At 46.6% G+C, this 18,675-nt stretch overlaps 11 non-coding genes and 1 pseudogene across 11 annotated transcripts; all 12 read left to right on the forward strand.

Annotated features, from left to right (window-relative positions):
• Positions 1–1,231: 1,231 nt before the first annotated feature.
• Positions 1,232–1,422, forward strand: LOC142288433 (U2 spliceosomal RNA). The gene has a single exon (XR_012749206.1). It is a non-coding gene; the product is annotated as a U2 spliceosomal RNA (small nuclear RNA).
• Positions 1,423–2,809: 1,387 nt separating this feature from the next.
• Positions 2,810–3,000, forward strand: LOC142288435 (U2 spliceosomal RNA). Its single transcript, XR_012749208.1, has one exon. It is a non-coding gene; the product is annotated as a U2 spliceosomal RNA (small nuclear RNA).
• Positions 3,001–4,387: 1,387 nt separating this feature from the next.
• LOC142288451 (U2 spliceosomal RNA) lies at positions 4,388–4,529 on the forward strand (annotated as a pseudogene).
• A 697-nt stretch (positions 4,530–5,226) lies between these two features.
• Positions 5,227–5,422, forward strand: LOC142288448 (U2 spliceosomal RNA). The gene has a single exon (XR_012749220.1). It is a non-coding gene; the product is annotated as a U2 spliceosomal RNA (small nuclear RNA).
• Positions 5,423–6,809: 1,387 nt separating this feature from the next.
• Positions 6,810–7,000, forward strand: LOC142288436 (U2 spliceosomal RNA). Its single transcript, XR_012749209.1, has one exon. It is a non-coding gene; the product is annotated as a U2 spliceosomal RNA (small nuclear RNA).
• A 1,387-nt stretch (positions 7,001–8,387) lies between these two features.
• Positions 8,388–8,578, forward strand: LOC142288437 (U2 spliceosomal RNA). The gene has a single exon (XR_012749210.1). It is a non-coding gene; the product is annotated as a U2 spliceosomal RNA (small nuclear RNA).
• A 1,387-nt stretch (positions 8,579–9,965) lies between these two features.
• Positions 9,966–10,156, forward strand: LOC142288438 (U2 spliceosomal RNA). The gene has a single exon (XR_012749211.1). It is a non-coding gene; the product is annotated as a U2 spliceosomal RNA (small nuclear RNA).
• Positions 10,157–11,543: 1,387 nt separating this feature from the next.
• Positions 11,544–11,734, forward strand: LOC142288440 (U2 spliceosomal RNA). Its single transcript, XR_012749212.1, has one exon. It is a non-coding gene; the product is annotated as a U2 spliceosomal RNA (small nuclear RNA).
• A 1,387-nt stretch (positions 11,735–13,121) lies between these two features.
• On the forward strand, positions 13,122–13,312 carry LOC142288441 (U2 spliceosomal RNA). Its single transcript, XR_012749213.1, has one exon. It is a non-coding gene; the product is annotated as a U2 spliceosomal RNA (small nuclear RNA).
• Positions 13,313–14,699: 1,387 nt separating this feature from the next.
• On the forward strand, positions 14,700–14,890 carry LOC142288442 (U2 spliceosomal RNA). The gene has a single exon (XR_012749214.1). It is a non-coding gene; the product is annotated as a U2 spliceosomal RNA (small nuclear RNA).
• A 1,387-nt stretch (positions 14,891–16,277) lies between these two features.
• LOC142288443 (U2 spliceosomal RNA) lies at positions 16,278–16,468 on the forward strand. Its single transcript, XR_012749215.1, has one exon. It is a non-coding gene; the product is annotated as a U2 spliceosomal RNA (small nuclear RNA).
• A 1,387-nt stretch (positions 16,469–17,855) lies between these two features.
• On the forward strand, positions 17,856–18,046 carry LOC142288444 (U2 spliceosomal RNA). The gene has a single exon (XR_012749216.1). It is a non-coding gene; the product is annotated as a U2 spliceosomal RNA (small nuclear RNA).
• The last annotated feature ends 629 nt before the right edge of the window (positions 18,047–18,675 follow it).

Genomic DNA, 18,675 nt, shown 5'->3' on the forward strand with positions numbered 1-18,675 from the left:
CTTTCTTTATTCATCCAAATAGCAAACTCATCACCACTCAACCTGACCAACTCGGCTATGTCCCCGTGCTGCAGTTCTCTGTCTTATCTAGATCATTTGCAATTGAATGGAATAGATCCCTTTTGGACAAAGTGGATTCACCTGCTGCTGCAGTGACCACAGGTGTGATAACATCTAGAATTGGCATCTGGTGCGATCTCTCCGCTTCCACTCCAAAGAAAGTTACCTGTTTATTCCTATCATGCATTGGTTTTTGGGGTTTTCTTTGAGTAATGATGATCTCTTTAGTAGTCTGTTGGCGCCCTCTCCTGGAGGAATAGTTTGCTTGCTCTTGGACATTCTAAAAGAGAGGTCATGATAGACATTGAGCTTCTGAGCTCAATTGGGGACAGTCATGGGTGATGAATGTTTGCAACCTACTGCGAAGCCTCATACCGCAATATAAGGAACGTCAAATACTAAGAAAGGGCGGCCTATGAAAGAATTACTACTTTCAATAAGTACACTTAAACGGCTAATTGGGAATAGAAAAACTGTAAAAAGCCCTCTGAGAAAGCCCCCCTCTAACCTTTGATAGTAAGCTTTTCTGTAGTCTGCCTGTTGATGTATTTTCCGTTTGAACTGTGCACAACATGAAGAGACGGAACACTGGCGGCTTGTCACAATGCCCCCCGATGACATCACAATAGCGCTGCTGCCTAGAAAACAAGCTGCGCAGAAGAAGTTGTTCTTTGGGTGGGAGGGTGGGCTAGTGGAAGGAGGGGGCAATCTCTTTTTTTCCCGGGTGGTAGGGGGATGACAGGAGAAGGGAAGCGGGTGGTGAGAAAGGTACAGAGGGCAGGGTTTGGGGGCTGGGAAGGAAAGGGAAAAGATTAGGGTTTGGGGATGATGAAAGGGCTTTCTACGGGTAAGGATGGCAAAGGGTGGCAGTGACGGAAAGTCAGGCAACCTGTCCTGTCCGTCTTTTTGTATCGTGAATTGGAAAGACTGCAAGGGGGAGGGGAGTTGCTTGCGCCCTAAAGGAGGAGTTATTCAGATTCATTGCAGTGGGCGGCGGCTGCAAAACGCACCATTCTTCTTGTTTTGGCTCTGCAAAGCAGCCTTTTCAAGGGTTGGCTTGGGTGACAAAATGTCTTGTGTAGGCGTGGGTTTGTCTCCCTCTCGCTCTCTCTCCCTAAGATGTGTCCGGCATAGGCCAGGGTGCCACTCGAGGCCCAAACCAATTCTGGTTATCGCTTCTCGGCCTTTTGGCTAAGATCAAGTGTAGTATCTGTTCTTATCAGTTTAATATCTGATACGTCCCCTATCTGGGGACCATATATTAAATGGATTTTTAGAACAGGGAGATGGAAAAAGAGCTTGCTCTGTCCACTCCACGCATTGACCTGGTATTGCAGTACCTCCAGGAACGGTGCACCCCTTCTTAACCCAGTTTCCAAAAGCAGAACTCAATTCACCTGATTCATATTAGCCCGATTTAATGAATTGGAAGAAAGCATACGTCTTCATATGCACCTCAATTTGGCCCATTCACTTTTCACACTTCCTCCTTTTGTTTTTTATCTTTCACACTTTTGACTTTCTTTATTCATCCAAATAGCAAACTCATCACCACTCAACCTGACCAACTCGGCTATGTCCCCGTGCTGCAGTTCTCTGTCTTATCTAGATCATTTGCAATTGAATGGAATAGATCCCTTTTGGACAAAGTGGATTCACCTGCTGCTGCAGTGACCACAGGTGTGATAACATCTAGAATTGGCATCTGGTGCGATCTCTCCGCTTCCACTCCAAAGAAAGTTACCTGTTTATTCCTATCATGCATTGGTTTTTGGGGTTTTCTTTGAGTAATGATGATCTCTTTAGTAGTCTGTTGGCGCCCTCTCCTGGAGGAATAGTTTGCTTGCTCTTGGACATTCTAAAAGAGAGGTCATGATAGACATTGAGCTTCTGAGCTCAATTGGGGACAGTCATGGGTGATGAATGTTTGCAACCTACTGCGAAGCCTCATACCGCAATATAAGGAACGTCAAATACTAAGAAAGGGCGGCCTATGAAAGAATTACTACTTTCAATAAGTACACTTAAACGGCTAATTGGGAATAGAAAAACTGTAAAAAGCCCTCTGAGAAAGCCCCCCTCTAACCTTTGATAGTAAGCTTTTCTGTAGTCTGCCTGTTGATGTATTTTCCGTTTGAACTGTGCACAACATGAAGAGACGGAACACTGGCGGCTTGTCACAATGCCCCCCGATGACATCACAATAGCGCTGCTGCCTAGAAAACAAGCTGCGCAGAAGAAGTTGTTCTTTGGGTGGGAGGGTGGGCTAGTGGAAGGAGGGGGCAATCTCTTTTTTTCCCGGGTGGTAGGGGGATGACAGGAGAAGGGAAGCGGGTGGTGAGAAAGGTACAGAGGGCAGGGTTTGGGGGCTGGGAAGGAAAGGGAAAAGATTAGGGTTTGGGGATGATGAAAGGGCTTTCTACGGGTAAGGATGGCAAAGGGTGGCAGTGACGGAAAGTCAGGCAACCTGTCCTGTCCGTCTTTTTGTATCGTGAATTGGAAAGACTGCAAGGGGGAGGGGAGTTGCTTGCGCCCTAAAGGAGGAGTTATTCAGATTCATTGCAGTGGGCGGCGGCTGCAAAACGCACCATTCTTCTTGTTTTGGCTCTGCAAAGCAGCCTTTTCAAGGGTTGGCTTGGGTGACAAAATGTCTTGTGTAGGCGTGGGTTTGTCTCCCTCTCGCTCTCTCTCCCTAAGATGTGTCCGGCATAGGCCAGGGTGCCACTCGAGGCCCAAACCAATTCTGGTTATCGCTTCTCGGCCTTTTGGCTAAGATCAAGTGTAGTATCTGTTCTTATCAGTTTAATATCTGATACGTCCCCTATCTGGGGACCATATATTAAATGGATTTTTAGAACAGGGAGATGGAAAAAGAGCTTGCTCTGTCCACTCCACGCATTGACCTGGTATTGCAGTACCTCCAGGAACGGTGCACCCCTTCTTAACCCAGTTTCCAAAAGCAGAACTCAATTCACCTGATTCATATTAGCCCGATTTAATGAATTGGAAGAAAGCATACGTCTTCATATGCACCTCAATTTGGCCCATTCACTTTTCACACTTCCTCCTTTTGTTTTTTATCTTTCACACTTTTGACTTTCTTTATTCATCCAAATAGCAAACTCATCACCACTCAACCTGACCAACTCGGCTATGTCCCCGTGCTGCAGTTCTCTGTCTTATCTAGATCATTTGCAATTGAATGGAATAGATCCCTTTTGGACAAAGTGGATTCACCTGCTGCTGCAGTGACCACAGGTGTGATAACATCTAGAATTGGCATCTGGTGCGATCTCTCCGCTTCCACTCCAAAGAAAGTTACCTGTTTATTCCTATCATGCATTGGTTTTTGGGGTTTTCTTTGAGTAATGATGATCTCTTTAGTAGTCTGTTGGCGCCCTCTCCTGGAGGAATAGTTTGCTTGCTCTTGGACATTCTAAAAGAGAGGTCATGATAGACATTGAGCTTCTGAGCTCAATTGGGGACAGTCATGGGTGATGAATGTTTGCAACCTACTGCGAAGCCTCATACCGCAATATAAGGAACGTCAAATACTAAGAAAGGGCGGCCTATGAAAGAATTACTACTTTCAATAAGTACACTTAAACGGCTAATTGGGAATAGAAAAACTGTAAAAAGCCCTCTGAGAAAGCCCCCCTCTAACCTTTGATAGTAAGCTTTTCTGTAGTCTGCCTGTTGATGTATTTTCCGTTTGAACTGTGCACAACATGAAGAGACGGAACACTGGCGGCTTGTCACAATGCCCCCCGATGACATCACAATAGCGCTGCTGCCTAGAAAACAAGCTGCGCAGAAGAAGTTGTTCTTTGGGTGGGAGGGTGGGCTAGTGGAAGGAGGGGGCAATCTCTTTTTTTCCCGGGTGGTAGGGGGATGACAGGAGAAGGGAAGCGGGTGGTGAGAAAGGTACAGAGGGCAGGGTTTGGGGGCTGGGAAGGAAAGGGAAAAGATTAGGGTTTGGGGATGATGAAAGGGCTTTCTACGGGTAAGGATGGCAAAGGGTGGCAGTGACGGAAAGTCAGGCAACCTGTCCTGTCCGTCTTTTTGTATCGTGAATTGGAAAGACTGCAAGGGGGAGGGGAGTTGCTTGCGCCCTAAAGGAGGAGTTATTCAGATTCATTGCAGTGGGCGGCGGCTGCAAAACGCACCATTCTTCTTGTTTTGGCTCTGCAAAGCAGCCTTTTCAAGGGTTGGCTTGGGTGACAAAATGTCTTGTGTAGGCGTGGGTTTGTCTCCCTCTCGCTCTCTCTCCCTAAGATGTGTCCGGCATAGGCCAGGGTGCCACTCGAGGCCCAAACCAATTCTGGTTATCGCTTCTCGGCCTTTTGGCTAAGATCAAGTGTAGTATCGTTCGAAAAGGTGGTTTAAGGCTCCGGCCACCTTAGTACAATGATGCAATGCACACTGGAAGGTTGCACTTGTTAGTACTTTGGGAGGATAGTATATCCATCTAGAGGAAACCATGGCCCTACCAGGATTGAGGCTATTAGACTGAGTAAGTGTGGGGGTTATGGTGCAATGTGCCCCAGGAATGGACACCCTGGAGGGAGTCTGAACTTGCTAGGTTGGGACCCTGGTAAGCCTCAGACTCTGTAGCACGCCGCGCCTTGCCTATTCATACTTTCCAAGCATATTGCCCTATCCTGGCCTTCTGGCTAAGAAGGGAAATTTTTATAATCCCGGTCGGAGGTCCGGTCAGCTTTGGGCTGAGAAACCAACACCCGGTTGGAGGTCCGGGTCAGCTTTGGCTGAGAAACCAACACCCGGTTGGAGGTCCGGTTAGCCTTGGGCTGAGAAACCAACACCCGGTTGGAGGTCCGGTCAGCCTTGGGCTGAGAAACCAACACCCGGTCGGAGGTCCGGTCAGCCTTGGGCTGAGAAACCAACACCGGTTGACGGTCCGGGCAGTCTCGGCTGCGAAACCAACGACTAGTAGCTCCCTACTCCACTTGGGTAAGATGCCTCGGTGGACGCTGGGAGCAACAACAAGGCTCAACCAGGCTTCGGCTTGGGGGAGCACCGAAGATCCCTGACCCTCGCTGTGGCCTTCTGGCTCGGAGGGACGGGGTTGGTTTTTGGGGATCCTCTTCTCACGGAGGGGTCCACACGAATCCTAGCCTTTGCACTGTTTTTGGTGTGACTTCGGTCATGCATTTTTGCGGTGCTTTGGAAAGCTTCATTAAATCAAAAATCTGTTCTTATCAGTTTAATATCTGATACGTCCCCTATCTGGGGACCATATATTAAATGGATTTTTAGAACAGGGAGATGGAAAAAGAGCTTGCTCTGTCCACTCCACGCATTGACCTGGTATTGCAGTACCTCCAGGAACGGTGCACCCCTTCTTAACCCAGTTTCCAAAAGCAGAACTCAATTCACCTGATTCATATTAGCCCGATTTAATGAATTGGAAGAAAGCATACGTCTTCATATGCACCTCAATTTGGCCCATTCACTTTTCACACTTCCTCCTTTTGTTTTTTATCTTTCACACTTTTGACTTTCTTTATTCATCCAAATAGCAAACTCATCACCACTCAACCTGACCAACTCGGCTATGTCCCCGTGCTGCAGTTCTCTGTCTTATCTAGATCATTTGCAATTGAATGGAATAGATCCCTTTTGGACAAAGTGGATTCACCTGCTGCTGCAGTGACCACAGGTGTGATAACATCTAGAATTGGCATCTGGTGCGATCTCTCCGCTTCCACTCCAAAGAAAGTTACCTGTTTATTCCTATCATGCATTGGTTTTTGGGGTTTTCTTTGAGTAATGATGATCTCTTTAGTAGTCTGTTGGCGCCCTCTCCTGGAGGAATAGTTTGCTTGCTCTTGGACATTCTAAAAGAGAGGTCATGATAGACATTGAGCTTCTGAGCTCAATTGGGGACAGTCATGGGTGATGAATGTTTGCAACCTACTGCGAAGCCTCATACCGCAATATAAGGAACGTCAAATACTAAGAAAGGGCGGCCTATGAAAGAATTACTACTTTCAATAAGTACACTTAAACGGCTAATTGGGAATAGAAAAACTGTAAAAAGCCCTCTGAGAAAGCCCCCCTCTAACCTTTGATAGTAAGCTTTTCTGTAGTCTGCCTGTTGATGTATTTTCCGTTTGAACTGTGCACAACATGAAGAGACGGAACACTGGCGGCTTGTCACAATGCCCCCCGATGACATCACAATAGCGCTGCTGCCTAGAAAACAAGCTGCGCAGAAGAAGTTGTTCTTTGGGTGGGAGGGTGGGCTAGTGGAAGGAGGGGGCAATCTCTTTTTTTCCCGGGTGGTAGGGGGATGACAGGAGAAGGGAAGCGGGTGGTGAGAAAGGTACAGAGGGCAGGGTTTGGGGGCTGGGAAGGAAAGGGAAAAGATTAGGGTTTGGGGATGATGAAAGGGCTTTCTACGGGTAAGGATGGCAAAGGGTGGCAGTGACGGAAAGTCAGGCAACCTGTCCTGTCCGTCTTTTTGTATCGTGAATTGGAAAGACTGCAAGGGGGAGGGGAGTTGCTTGCGCCCTAAAGGAGGAGTTATTCAGATTCATTGCAGTGGGCGGCGGCTGCAAAACGCACCATTCTTCTTGTTTTGGCTCTGCAAAGCAGCCTTTTCAAGGGTTGGCTTGGGTGACAAAATGTCTTGTGTAGGCGTGGGTTTGTCTCCCTCTCGCTCTCTCTCCCTAAGATGTGTCCGGCATAGGCCAGGGTGCCACTCGAGGCCCAAACCAATTCTGGTTATCGCTTCTCGGCCTTTTGGCTAAGATCAAGTGTAGTATCTGTTCTTATCAGTTTAATATCTGATACGTCCCCTATCTGGGGACCATATATTAAATGGATTTTTAGAACAGGGAGATGGAAAAAGAGCTTGCTCTGTCCACTCCACGCATTGACCTGGTATTGCAGTACCTCCAGGAACGGTGCACCCCTTCTTAACCCAGTTTCCAAAAGCAGAACTCAATTCACCTGATTCATATTAGCCCGATTTAATGAATTGGAAGAAAGCATACGTCTTCATATGCACCTCAATTTGGCCCATTCACTTTTCACACTTCCTCCTTTTGTTTTTTATCTTTCACACTTTTGACTTTCTTTATTCATCCAAATAGCAAACTCATCACCACTCAACCTGACCAACTCGGCTATGTCCCCGTGCTGCAGTTCTCTGTCTTATCTAGATCATTTGCAATTGAATGGAATAGATCCCTTTTGGACAAAGTGGATTCACCTGCTGCTGCAGTGACCACAGGTGTGATAACATCTAGAATTGGCATCTGGTGCGATCTCTCCGCTTCCACTCCAAAGAAAGTTACCTGTTTATTCCTATCATGCATTGGTTTTTGGGGTTTTCTTTGAGTAATGATGATCTCTTTAGTAGTCTGTTGGCGCCCTCTCCTGGAGGAATAGTTTGCTTGCTCTTGGACATTCTAAAAGAGAGGTCATGATAGACATTGAGCTTCTGAGCTCAATTGGGGACAGTCATGGGTGATGAATGTTTGCAACCTACTGCGAAGCCTCATACCGCAATATAAGGAACGTCAAATACTAAGAAAGGGCGGCCTATGAAAGAATTACTACTTTCAATAAGTACACTTAAACGGCTAATTGGGAATAGAAAAACTGTAAAAAGCCCTCTGAGAAAGCCCCCCTCTAACCTTTGATAGTAAGCTTTTCTGTAGTCTGCCTGTTGATGTATTTTCCGTTTGAACTGTGCACAACATGAAGAGACGGAACACTGGCGGCTTGTCACAATGCCCCCCGATGACATCACAATAGCGCTGCTGCCTAGAAAACAAGCTGCGCAGAAGAAGTTGTTCTTTGGGTGGGAGGGTGGGCTAGTGGAAGGAGGGGGCAATCTCTTTTTTTCCCGGGTGGTAGGGGGATGACAGGAGAAGGGAAGCGGGTGGTGAGAAAGGTACAGAGGGCAGGGTTTGGGGGCTGGGAAGGAAAGGGAAAAGATTAGGGTTTGGGGATGATGAAAGGGCTTTCTACGGGTAAGGATGGCAAAGGGTGGCAGTGACGGAAAGTCAGGCAACCTGTCCTGTCCGTCTTTTTGTATCGTGAATTGGAAAGACTGCAAGGGGGAGGGGAGTTGCTTGCGCCCTAAAGGAGGAGTTATTCAGATTCATTGCAGTGGGCGGCGGCTGCAAAACGCACCATTCTTCTTGTTTTGGCTCTGCAAAGCAGCCTTTTCAAGGGTTGGCTTGGGTGACAAAATGTCTTGTGTAGGCGTGGGTTTGTCTCCCTCTCGCTCTCTCTCCCTAAGATGTGTCCGGCATAGGCCAGGGTGCCACTCGAGGCCCAAACCAATTCTGGTTATCGCTTCTCGGCCTTTTGGCTAAGATCAAGTGTAGTATCTGTTCTTATCAGTTTAATATCTGATACGTCCCCTATCTGGGGACCATATATTAAATGGATTTTTAGAACAGGGAGATGGAAAAAGAGCTTGCTCTGTCCACTCCACGCATTGACCTGGTATTGCAGTACCTCCAGGAACGGTGCACCCCTTCTTAACCCAGTTTCCAAAAGCAGAACTCAATTCACCTGATTCATATTAGCCCGATTTAATGAATTGGAAGAAAGCATACGTCTTCATATGCACCTCAATTTGGCCCATTCACTTTTCACACTTCCTCCTTTTGTTTTTTATCTTTCACACTTTTGACTTTCTTTATTCATCCAAATAGCAAACTCATCACCACTCAACCTGACCAACTCGGCTATGTCCCCGTGCTGCAGTTCTCTGTCTTATCTAGATCATTTGCAATTGAATGGAATAGATCCCTTTTGGACAAAGTGGATTCACCTGCTGCTGCAGTGACCACAGGTGTGATAACATCTAGAATTGGCATCTGGTGCGATCTCTCCGCTTCCACTCCAAAGAAAGTTACCTGTTTATTCCTATCATGCATTGGTTTTTGGGGTTTTCTTTGAGTAATGATGATCTCTTTAGTAGTCTGTTGGCGCCCTCTCCTGGAGGAATAGTTTGCTTGCTCTTGGACATTCTAAAAGAGAGGTCATGATAGACATTGAGCTTCTGAGCTCAATTGGGGACAGTCATGGGTGATGAATGTTTGCAACCTACTGCGAAGCCTCATACCGCAATATAAGGAACGTCAAATACTAAGAAAGGGCGGCCTATGAAAGAATTACTACTTTCAATAAGTACACTTAAACGGCTAATTGGGAATAGAAAAACTGTAAAAAGCCCTCTGAGAAAGCCCCCCTCTAACCTTTGATAGTAAGCTTTTCTGTAGTCTGCCTGTTGATGTATTTTCCGTTTGAACTGTGCACAACATGAAGAGACGGAACACTGGCGGCTTGTCACAATGCCCCCCGATGACATCACAATAGCGCTGCTGCCTAGAAAACAAGCTGCGCAGAAGAAGTTGTTCTTTGGGTGGGAGGGTGGGCTAGTGGAAGGAGGGGGCAATCTCTTTTTTTCCCGGGTGGTAGGGGGATGACAGGAGAAGGGAAGCGGGTGGTGAGAAAGGTACAGAGGGCAGGGTTTGGGGGCTGGGAAGGAAAGGGAAAAGATTAGGGTTTGGGGATGATGAAAGGGCTTTCTACGGGTAAGGATGGCAAAGGGTGGCAGTGACGGAAAGTCAGGCAACCTGTCCTGTCCGTCTTTTTGTATCGTGAATTGGAAAGACTGCAAGGGGGAGGGGAGTTGCTTGCGCCCTAAAGGAGGAGTTATTCAGATTCATTGCAGTGGGCGGCGGCTGCAAAACGCACCATTCTTCTTGTTTTGGCTCTGCAAAGCAGCCTTTTCAAGGGTTGGCTTGGGTGACAAAATGTCTTGTGTAGGCGTGGGTTTGTCTCCCTCTCGCTCTCTCTCCCTAAGATGTGTCCGGCATAGGCCAGGGTGCCACTCGAGGCCCAAACCAATTCTGGTTATCGCTTCTCGGCCTTTTGGCTAAGATCAAGTGTAGTATCTGTTCTTATCAGTTTAATATCTGATACGTCCCCTATCTGGGGACCATATATTAAATGGATTTTTAGAACAGGGAGATGGAAAAAGAGCTTGCTCTGTCCACTCCACGCATTGACCTGGTATTGCAGTACCTCCAGGAACGGTGCACCCCTTCTTAACCCAGTTTCCAAAAGCAGAACTCAATTCACCTGATTCATATTAGCCCGATTTAATGAATTGGAAGAAAGCATACGTCTTCATATGCACCTCAATTTGGCCCATTCACTTTTCACACTTCCTCCTTTTGTTTTTTATCTTTCACACTTTTGACTTTCTTTATTCATCCAAATAGCAAACTCATCACCACTCAACCTGACCAACTCGGCTATGTCCCCGTGCTGCAGTTCTCTGTCTTATCTAGATCATTTGCAATTGAATGGAATAGATCCCTTTTGGACAAAGTGGATTCACCTGCTGCTGCAGTGACCACAGGTGTGATAACATCTAGAATTGGCATCTGGTGCGATCTCTCCGCTTCCACTCCAAAGAAAGTTACCTGTTTATTCCTATCATGCATTGGTTTTTGGGGTTTTCTTTGAGTAATGATGATCTCTTTAGTAGTCTGTTGGCGCCCTCTCCTGGAGGAATAGTTTGCTTGCTCTTGGACATTCTAAAAGAGAGGTCATGATAGACATTGAGCTTCTGAGCTCAATTGGGGACAGTCATGGGTGATGAATGTTTGCAACCTACTGCGAAGCCTCATACCGCAATATAAGGAACGTCAAATACTAAGAAAGGGCGGCCTATGAAAGAATTACTACTTTCAATAAGTACACTTAAACGGCTAATTGGGAATAGAAAAACTGTAAAAAGCCCTCTGAGAAAGCCCCCCTCTAACCTTTGATAGTAAGCTTTTCTGTAGTCTGCCTGTTGATGTATTTTCCGTTTGAACTGTGCACAACATGAAGAGACGGAACACTGGCGGCTTGTCACAATGCCCCCCGATGACATCACAATAGCGCTGCTGCCTAGAAAACAAGCTGCGCAGAAGAAGTTGTTCTTTGGGTGGGAGGGTGGGCTAGTGGAAGGAGGGGGCAATCTTTTTTTTTCCCGGGTGGTAGGGGGATGACAGGAGAAGGGAAGCGGGTGGTGAGAAAGGTACAGAGGGCAGGGTTTGGGGGCTGGGAAGGAAAGGGAAAAGATTAGGGTTTGGGGATGATGAAAGGGCTTTCTACGGGTAAGGATGGCAAAGGGTGGCAGTGACGGAAAGTCAGGCAACCTGTCCTGTCCGTCTTTTTGTATCGTGAATTGGAAAGACTGCAAGGGGGAGGGGAGTTGCTTGCGCCCTAAAGGAGGAGTTATTCAGATTCATTGCAGTGGGCGGCGGCTGCAAAACGCACCATTCTTCTTGTTTTGGCTCTGCAAAGCAGCCTTTTCAAGGGTTGGCTTGGGTGACAAAATGTCTTGTGTAGGCGTGGGTTTGTCTCCCTCTCGCTCTCTCTCCCTAAGATGTGTCCGGCATAGGCCAGGGTGCCACTCGAGGCCCAAACCAATTCTGGTTATCGCTTCTCGGCCTTTTGGCTAAGATCAAGTGTAGTATCTGTTCTTATCAGTTTAATATCTGATACGTCCCCTATCTGGGGACCATATATTAAATGGATTTTTAGAACAGGGAGATGGAAAAAGAGCTTGCTCTGTCCACTCCACGCATTGACCTGGTATTGCAGTACCTCCAGGAACGGTGCACCCCTTCTTAACCCAGTTTCCAAAAGCAGAACTCAATTCACCTGATTCATATTAGCCCGATTTAATGAATTGGAAGAAAGCATACGTCTTCATATGCACCTCAATTTGGCCCATTCACTTTTCACACTTCCTCCTTTTGTTTTTTATCTTTCACACTTTTGACTTTCTTTATTCATCCAAATAGCAAACTCATCACCACTCAACCTGACCAACTCGGCTATGTCCCCGTGCTGCAGTTCTCTGTCTTATCTAGATCATTTGCAATTGAATGGAATAGATCCCTTTTGGACAAAGTGGATTCACCTGCTGCTGCAGTGACCACAGGTGTGATAACATCTAGAATTGGCATCTGGTGCGATCTCTCCGCTTCCACTCCAAAGAAAGTTACCTGTTTATTCCTATCATGCATTGGTTTTTGGGGTTTTCTTTGAGTAATGATGATCTCTTTAGTAGTCTGTTGGCGCCCTCTCCTGGAGGAATAGTTTGCTTGCTCTTGGACATTCTAAAAGAGAGGTCATGATAGACATTGAGCTTCTGAGCTCAATTGGGGACAGTCATGGGTGATGAATGTTTGCAACCTACTGCGAAGCCTCATACCGCAATATAAGGAACGTCAAATACTAAGAAAGGGCGGCCTATGAAAGAATTACTACTTTCAATAAGTACACTTAAACGGCTAATTGGGAATAGAAAAACTGTAAAAAGCCCTCTGAGAAAGCCCCCCTCTAACCTTTGATAGTAAGCTTTTCTGTAGTCTGCCTGTTGATGTATTTTCCGTTTGAACTGTGCACAACATGAAGAGACGGAACACTGGCGGCTTGTCACAATGCCCCCCGATGACATCACAATAGCGCTGCTGCCTAGAAAACAAGCTGCGCAGAAGAAGTTGTTCTTTGGGTGGGAGGGTGGGCTAGTGGAAGGAGGGGGCAATCTCTTTTTTTCCCGGGTGGTAGGGGGATGACAGGAGAAGGGAAGCGGGTGGTGAGAAAGGTACAGAGGGCAGGGTTTGGGGGCTGGGAAGGAAAGGGAAAAGATTAGGGTTTGGGGATGATGAAAGGGCTTTCTACGGGTAAGGATGGCAAAGGGTGGCAGTGACGGAAAGTCAGGCAACCTGTCCTGTCCGTCTTTTTGTATCGTGAATTGGAAAGACTGCAAGGGGGAGGGGAGTTGCTTGCGCCCTAAAGGAGGAGTTATTCAGATTCATTGCAGTGGGCGGCGGCTGCAAAACGCACCATTCTTCTTGTTTTGGCTCTGCAAAGCAGCCTTTTCAAGGGTTGGCTTGGGTGACAAAATGTCTTGTGTAGGCGTGGGTTTGTCTCCCTCTCGCTCTCTCTCCCTAAGATGTGTCCGGCATAGGCCAGGGTGCCACTCGAGGCCCAAACCAATTCTGGTTATCGCTTCTCGGCCTTTTGGCTAAGATCAAGTGTAGTATCTGTTCTTATCAGTTTAATATCTGATACGTCCCCTATCTGGGGACCATATATTAAATGGATTTTTAGAACAGGGAGATGGAAAAAGAGCTTGCTCTGTCCACTCCACGCATTGACCTGGTATTGCAGTACCTCCAGGAACGGTGCACCCCTTCTTAACCCAGTTTCCAAAAGCAGAACTCAATTCACCTGATTCATATTAGCCCGATTTAATGAATTGGAAGAAAGCATACGTCTTCATATGCACCTCAATTTGGCCCATTCACTTTTCACACTTCCTCCTTTTGTTTTTTATCTTTCACACTTTTGACTTTCTTTATTCATCCAAATAGCAAACTCATCACCACTCAACCTGACCAACTCGGCTATGTCCCCGTGCTGCAGTTCTCTGTCTTATCTAGATCATTTGCAATTGAATGGAATAGATCCCTTTTGGACAAAGTGGATTCACCTGCTGCTGCAGTGACCACAGGTGTGATAACATCTAGAATTGGCATCTGGTGCGATCTCTCCGCTTCCACTCCAAAGAAAGTTACCTGTTTATTCCTATCATGCATTGGTTTTTGGGGTTTTCTTTGAGTAATGATGATCTCTTTAGTAGTCTGTTGGCGCCCTCTCCTGGAGGAATAGTTTGCTTGCTCTTGGACATTCTAAAAGAGAGGTCATGATAGACATTGAGCTTCTGAGCTCAATTGGGGACAGTCATGGGTGATGAATGTTTGCAACCTACTGCGAAGCCTCATACCGCAATATAAGGAACGTCAAATACTAAGAAAGGGCGGCCTATGAAAGAATTACTACTTTCAATAAGTACACTTAAACGGCTAATTGGGAATAGAAAAACTGTAAAAAGCCCTCTGAGAAAGCCCCCCTCTAACCTTTGATAGTAAGCTTTTCTGTAGTCTGCCTGTTGATGTATTTTCCGTTTGAACTGTGCACAACATGAAGAGACGGAACACTGGCGGCTTGTCACAATGCCCCCCGATGACATCACAATAGCGCTGCTGCCTAGAAAACAAGCTGCGCAGAAGAAGTTGTTCTTTGGGTGGGAGGGTGGGCTAGTGGAAGGAGGGGGCAATCTCTTTTTTTCCCGGGTGGTAGGGGGATGACAGGAGAAGGGAAGCGGGTGGTGAGAAAGGTACAGAGGGCAGGGTTTGGGGGCTGGGAAGGAAAGGGAAAAGATTAGGGTTTGGGGATGATGAAAGGGCTTTCTACGGGTAAGGATGGCAAAGGGTGGCAGTGACGGAAAGTCAGGCAACCTGTCCTGTCCGTCTTTTTGTATCGTGAATTGGAAAGACTGCAAGGGGGAGGGGAGTTGCTTGCGCCCTAAAGGAGGAGTTATTCAGATTCATTGCAGTGGGCGGCGGCTGCAAAACGCACCATTCTTCTTGTTTTGGCTCTGCAAAGCAGCCTTTTCAAGGGTTGGCTTGGGTGACAAAATGTCTTGTGTAGGCGTGGGTTTGTCTCCCTCTCGCTCTCTCTCCCTAAGATGTGTCCGGCATAGGCCAGGGTGCCACTCGAGGCCCAAACCAATTCTGGTTATCGCTTCTCGGCCTTTTGGCTAAGATCAAGTGTAGTATCTGTTCTTATCAGTTTAATATCTGATACGTCCCCTATCTGGGGACCATATATTAAATGGATTTTTAGAACAGGGAGATGGAAAAAGAGCTTGCTCTGTCCACTCCACGCATTGACCTGGTATTGCAGTACCTCCAGGAACGGTGCACCCCTTCTTAACCCAGTTTCCAAAAGCAGAACTCAATTCACCTGATTCATATTAGCCCGATTTAATGAATTGGAAGAAAGCATACGTCTTCATATGCACCTCAATTTGGCCCATTCACTTTTCACACTTCCTCCTTTTGTTTTTTATCTTTCACACTTTTGACTTTCTTTATTCATCCAAATAGCAAACTCATCACCACTCAACCTGACCAACTCGGCTATGTCCCCGTGCTGCAGTTCTCTGTCTTATCTAGATCATTTGCAATTGAATGGAATAGATCCCTTTTGGACAAAGTGGATTCACCTGCTGCTGCAGTGACCACAGGTGTGATAACATCTAGAATTGGCATCTGGTGCGATCTCTCCGCTTCCACTCCAAAGAAAGTTACCTGTTTATTCCTATCATGCATTGGTTTTTGGGGTTTTCTTTGAGTAATGATGATCTCTTTAGTAGTCTGTTGGCGCCCTCTCCTGGAGGAATAGTTTGCTTGCTCTTGGACATTCTAAAAGAGAGGTCATGATAGACATTGAGCTTCTGAGCTCAATTGGGGACAGTCATGGGTGATGAATGTTTGCAACCTACTGCGAAGCCTCATACCGCAATATAAGGAACGTCAAATACTAAGAAAGGGCGGCCTATGAAAGAATTACTACTTTCAATAAGTACACTTAAACGGCTAATTGGGAATAGAAAAACTGTAAAAAGCCCTCTGAGAAAGCCCCCCTCTAACCTTTGATAGTAAGCTTTTCTGTAGTCTGCCTGTTGATGTATTTTCCGTTTGAACTGTGCACAACATGAAGAGACGGAACACTGGCGGCTTGTCACAATGCCCCCCGATGACATCACAATAGCGCTGCTGCCTAGAAAACAAGCTGCGCAGAAGAAGTTGTTCTTTGGGTGGGAGGGTGGGCTAGTGGAAGGAGGGGGCAATCTCTTTTTTTCCCGGGTGGTAGGGGGATGACAGGAGAAGGGAAGCGGGTGGTGAGAAAGGTACAGAGGGCAGGGTTTGGGGGCTGGGAAGGAAAGGGAAAAGATTAGGGTTTGGGGATGATGAAAGGGCTTTCTACGGGTAAGGATGGCAAAGGGTGGCAGTGACGGAAAGTCAGGCAACCTGTCCTGTCCGTCTTTTTGTATCGTGAATTGGAAAGACTGCAAGGGGGAGGGGAGTTGCTTGCGCCCTAAAGGAGGAGTTATTCAGATTCATTGCAGTGGGCGGCGGCTGCAAAACGCACCATTCTTCTTGTTTTGGCTCTGCAAAGCAGCCTTTTCAAGGGTTGGCTTGGGTGACAAAATGTCTTGTGTAGGCGTGGGTTTGTCTCCCTCTCGCTCTCTCTCCCTAAGATGTGTCCGGCATAGGCCAGGGTGCCACTCGAGGCCCAAACCAATTCTGGTTATCGCTTCTCGGCCTTTTGGCTAAGATCAAGTGTAGTATCTGTTCTTATCAGTTTAATATCTGATACGTCCCCTATCTGGGGACCATATATTAAATGGATTTTTAGAACAGGGAGATGGAAAAAGAGCTTGCTCTGTCCACTCCACGCATTGACCTGGTATTGCAGTACCTCCAGGAACGGTGCACCCCTTCTTAACCCAGTTTCCAAAAGCAGAACTCAATTCACCTGATTCATATTAGCCCGATTTAATGAATTGGAAGAAAGCATACGTCTTCATATGCACCTCAATTTGGCCCATTCACTTTTCACACTTCCTCCTTTTGTTTTTTATCTTTCACACTTTTGACTTTCTTTATTCATCCAAATAGCAAACTCATCACCACTCAACCTGACCAACTCGGCTATGTCCCCGTGCTGCAGTTCTCTGTCTTATCTAGATCATTTGCAATTGAATGGAATAGATCCCTTTTGGACAAAGTGGATTCACCTGCTGCTGCAGTGACCACAGGTGTGATAACATCTAGAATTGGCATCTGGTGCGATCTCTCCGCTTCCACTCCAAAGAAAGTTACCTGTTTATTCCTATCATGCATTGGTTTTTGGGGTTTTCTTTGAGTAATGATGATCTCTTTAGTAGTCTGTTGGCGCCCTCTCCTGGAGGAATAGTTTGCTTGCTCTTGGACATTCTAAAAGAGAGGTCATGATAGACATTGAGCTTCTGAGCTCAATTGGGGACAGTCATGGGTGATGAATGTTTGCAACCTACTGCGAAGCCTCATACCGCAATATAAGGAACGTCAAATACTAAGAAAGGGCGGCCTATGAAAGAATTACTACTTTCAATAAGTACACTTAAACGGCTAATTGGGAATAGAAAAACTGTAAAAAGCCCTCTGAGAAAGCCCCCCTCTAACCTTTGATAGTAAGCTTTTCTGTAGTCTGCCTGTTGATGTATTTTCCGTTTGAACTGTGCACAACATGAAGAGACGGAACACTGGCGGCTTGTCACAATGCCCCCCGATGACATCACAATAGCGCTGCTGCCTAGAAAACAAGCTGCGCAGAAGAAGTTGTTCTTTGGGTGGGAGGGTGGGCTAGTGGAAGGAGGGGGCAATCTCTTTTTTTCCCGGGTGGTAGGGGGATGACAGGAGAAGGGAAGCGGGTGGTGAGAAAGGTACAGAGGGCAGGGTTTGGGGGCTGGGAAGGAAAGGGAAAAGATTAGGGTTTGGGGATGATGAAAGGGCTTTCTACGGGTAAGGATGGCAAAGGGTGGCAGTGACGGAAAGTCAGGCAACCTGTCCTGTCCGTCTTTTTGTATCGTGAATTGGAAAGACTGCAAGGGGGAGGGGAGTTGCTTGCGCCCTAAAGGAGGAGTTATTCAGATTCATTGCAGTGGGCGGCGGCTGCAAAACGCACCATTCTTCTTGTTTTGGCTCTGCAAAGCAGCCTTTTCAAGGGTTGGCTTGGGTGACAAAATGTCTTGTGTAGGCGTGGGTTTGTCTCCCTCTCGCTCTCTCTCCCTAAGATGTGTCCGGCATAGGCCAGGGTGCCACTCGAGGCCCAAACCAATTCTGGTTATCGCTTCTCGGCCTTTTGGCTAAGATCAAGTGTAGTATCTGTTCTTATCAGTTTAATATCTGATACGTCCCCTATCTGGGGACCATATATTAAATGGATTTTTAGAACAGGGAGATGGAAAAAGAGCTTGCTCTGTCCACTCCACGCATTGACCTGGTATTGCAGTACCTCCAGGAACGGTGCACCCCTTCTTAACCCAGTTTCCAAAAGCAGAACTCAATTCACCTGATTCATATTAGCCCGATTTAATGAATTGGAAGAAAGCATACGTCTTCATATGCACCTCAATTTGGCCCATTCACTTTTCACACTTCCTCCTTTTGTTTTTTATCTTTCACACTTTTGACTTTCTTTATTCATCCAAATAGCAAACTCATCACCACTCAACCTGACCAACTCGGCTATGTCCCCGTGCTGCAGTTCTCTGTCTTATCTAGATCATTTGCAATTGAATGGAATAGATCCCTTTTGGACAAAGTGGATTCACCTGCTGCTGCAGTGACCACAGGTGTGATAACATCTAGAATTGGCATCTGGTGCGATCTCTCCGCTTCCACTCCAAAGAAAGTTACCTGTTTATTCCTATCATGCATTGGTTTTTGGGGTTTTCTTTGAGTAATGATGATCTCTTTAGTAGTCTGTTGGCGCCCTCTCCTGGAGGAATAGTTTGCTTGCTCTTGGACATTCTAAAAGAGAGGTCATGATAGACATTGAGCTTCTGAGCTCAATTGGGGACAGTCATGGGTGATGAATGTTTGCAACCTACTGCGAAGCCTCATACCGCAATATAAGGAACGTCAAATACTAAGAAAGGGCGGC

This window comes from Anomaloglossus baeobatrachus, unplaced genomic scaffold (genome assembly GCF_048569485.1).
Source record: "Anomaloglossus baeobatrachus isolate aAnoBae1 unplaced genomic scaffold, aAnoBae1.hap1 Scaffold_823, whole genome shotgun sequence".
Lineage (NCBI taxonomy): Eukaryota > Metazoa > Chordata > Amphibia > Anura > Aromobatidae > Anomaloglossus > Anomaloglossus baeobatrachus.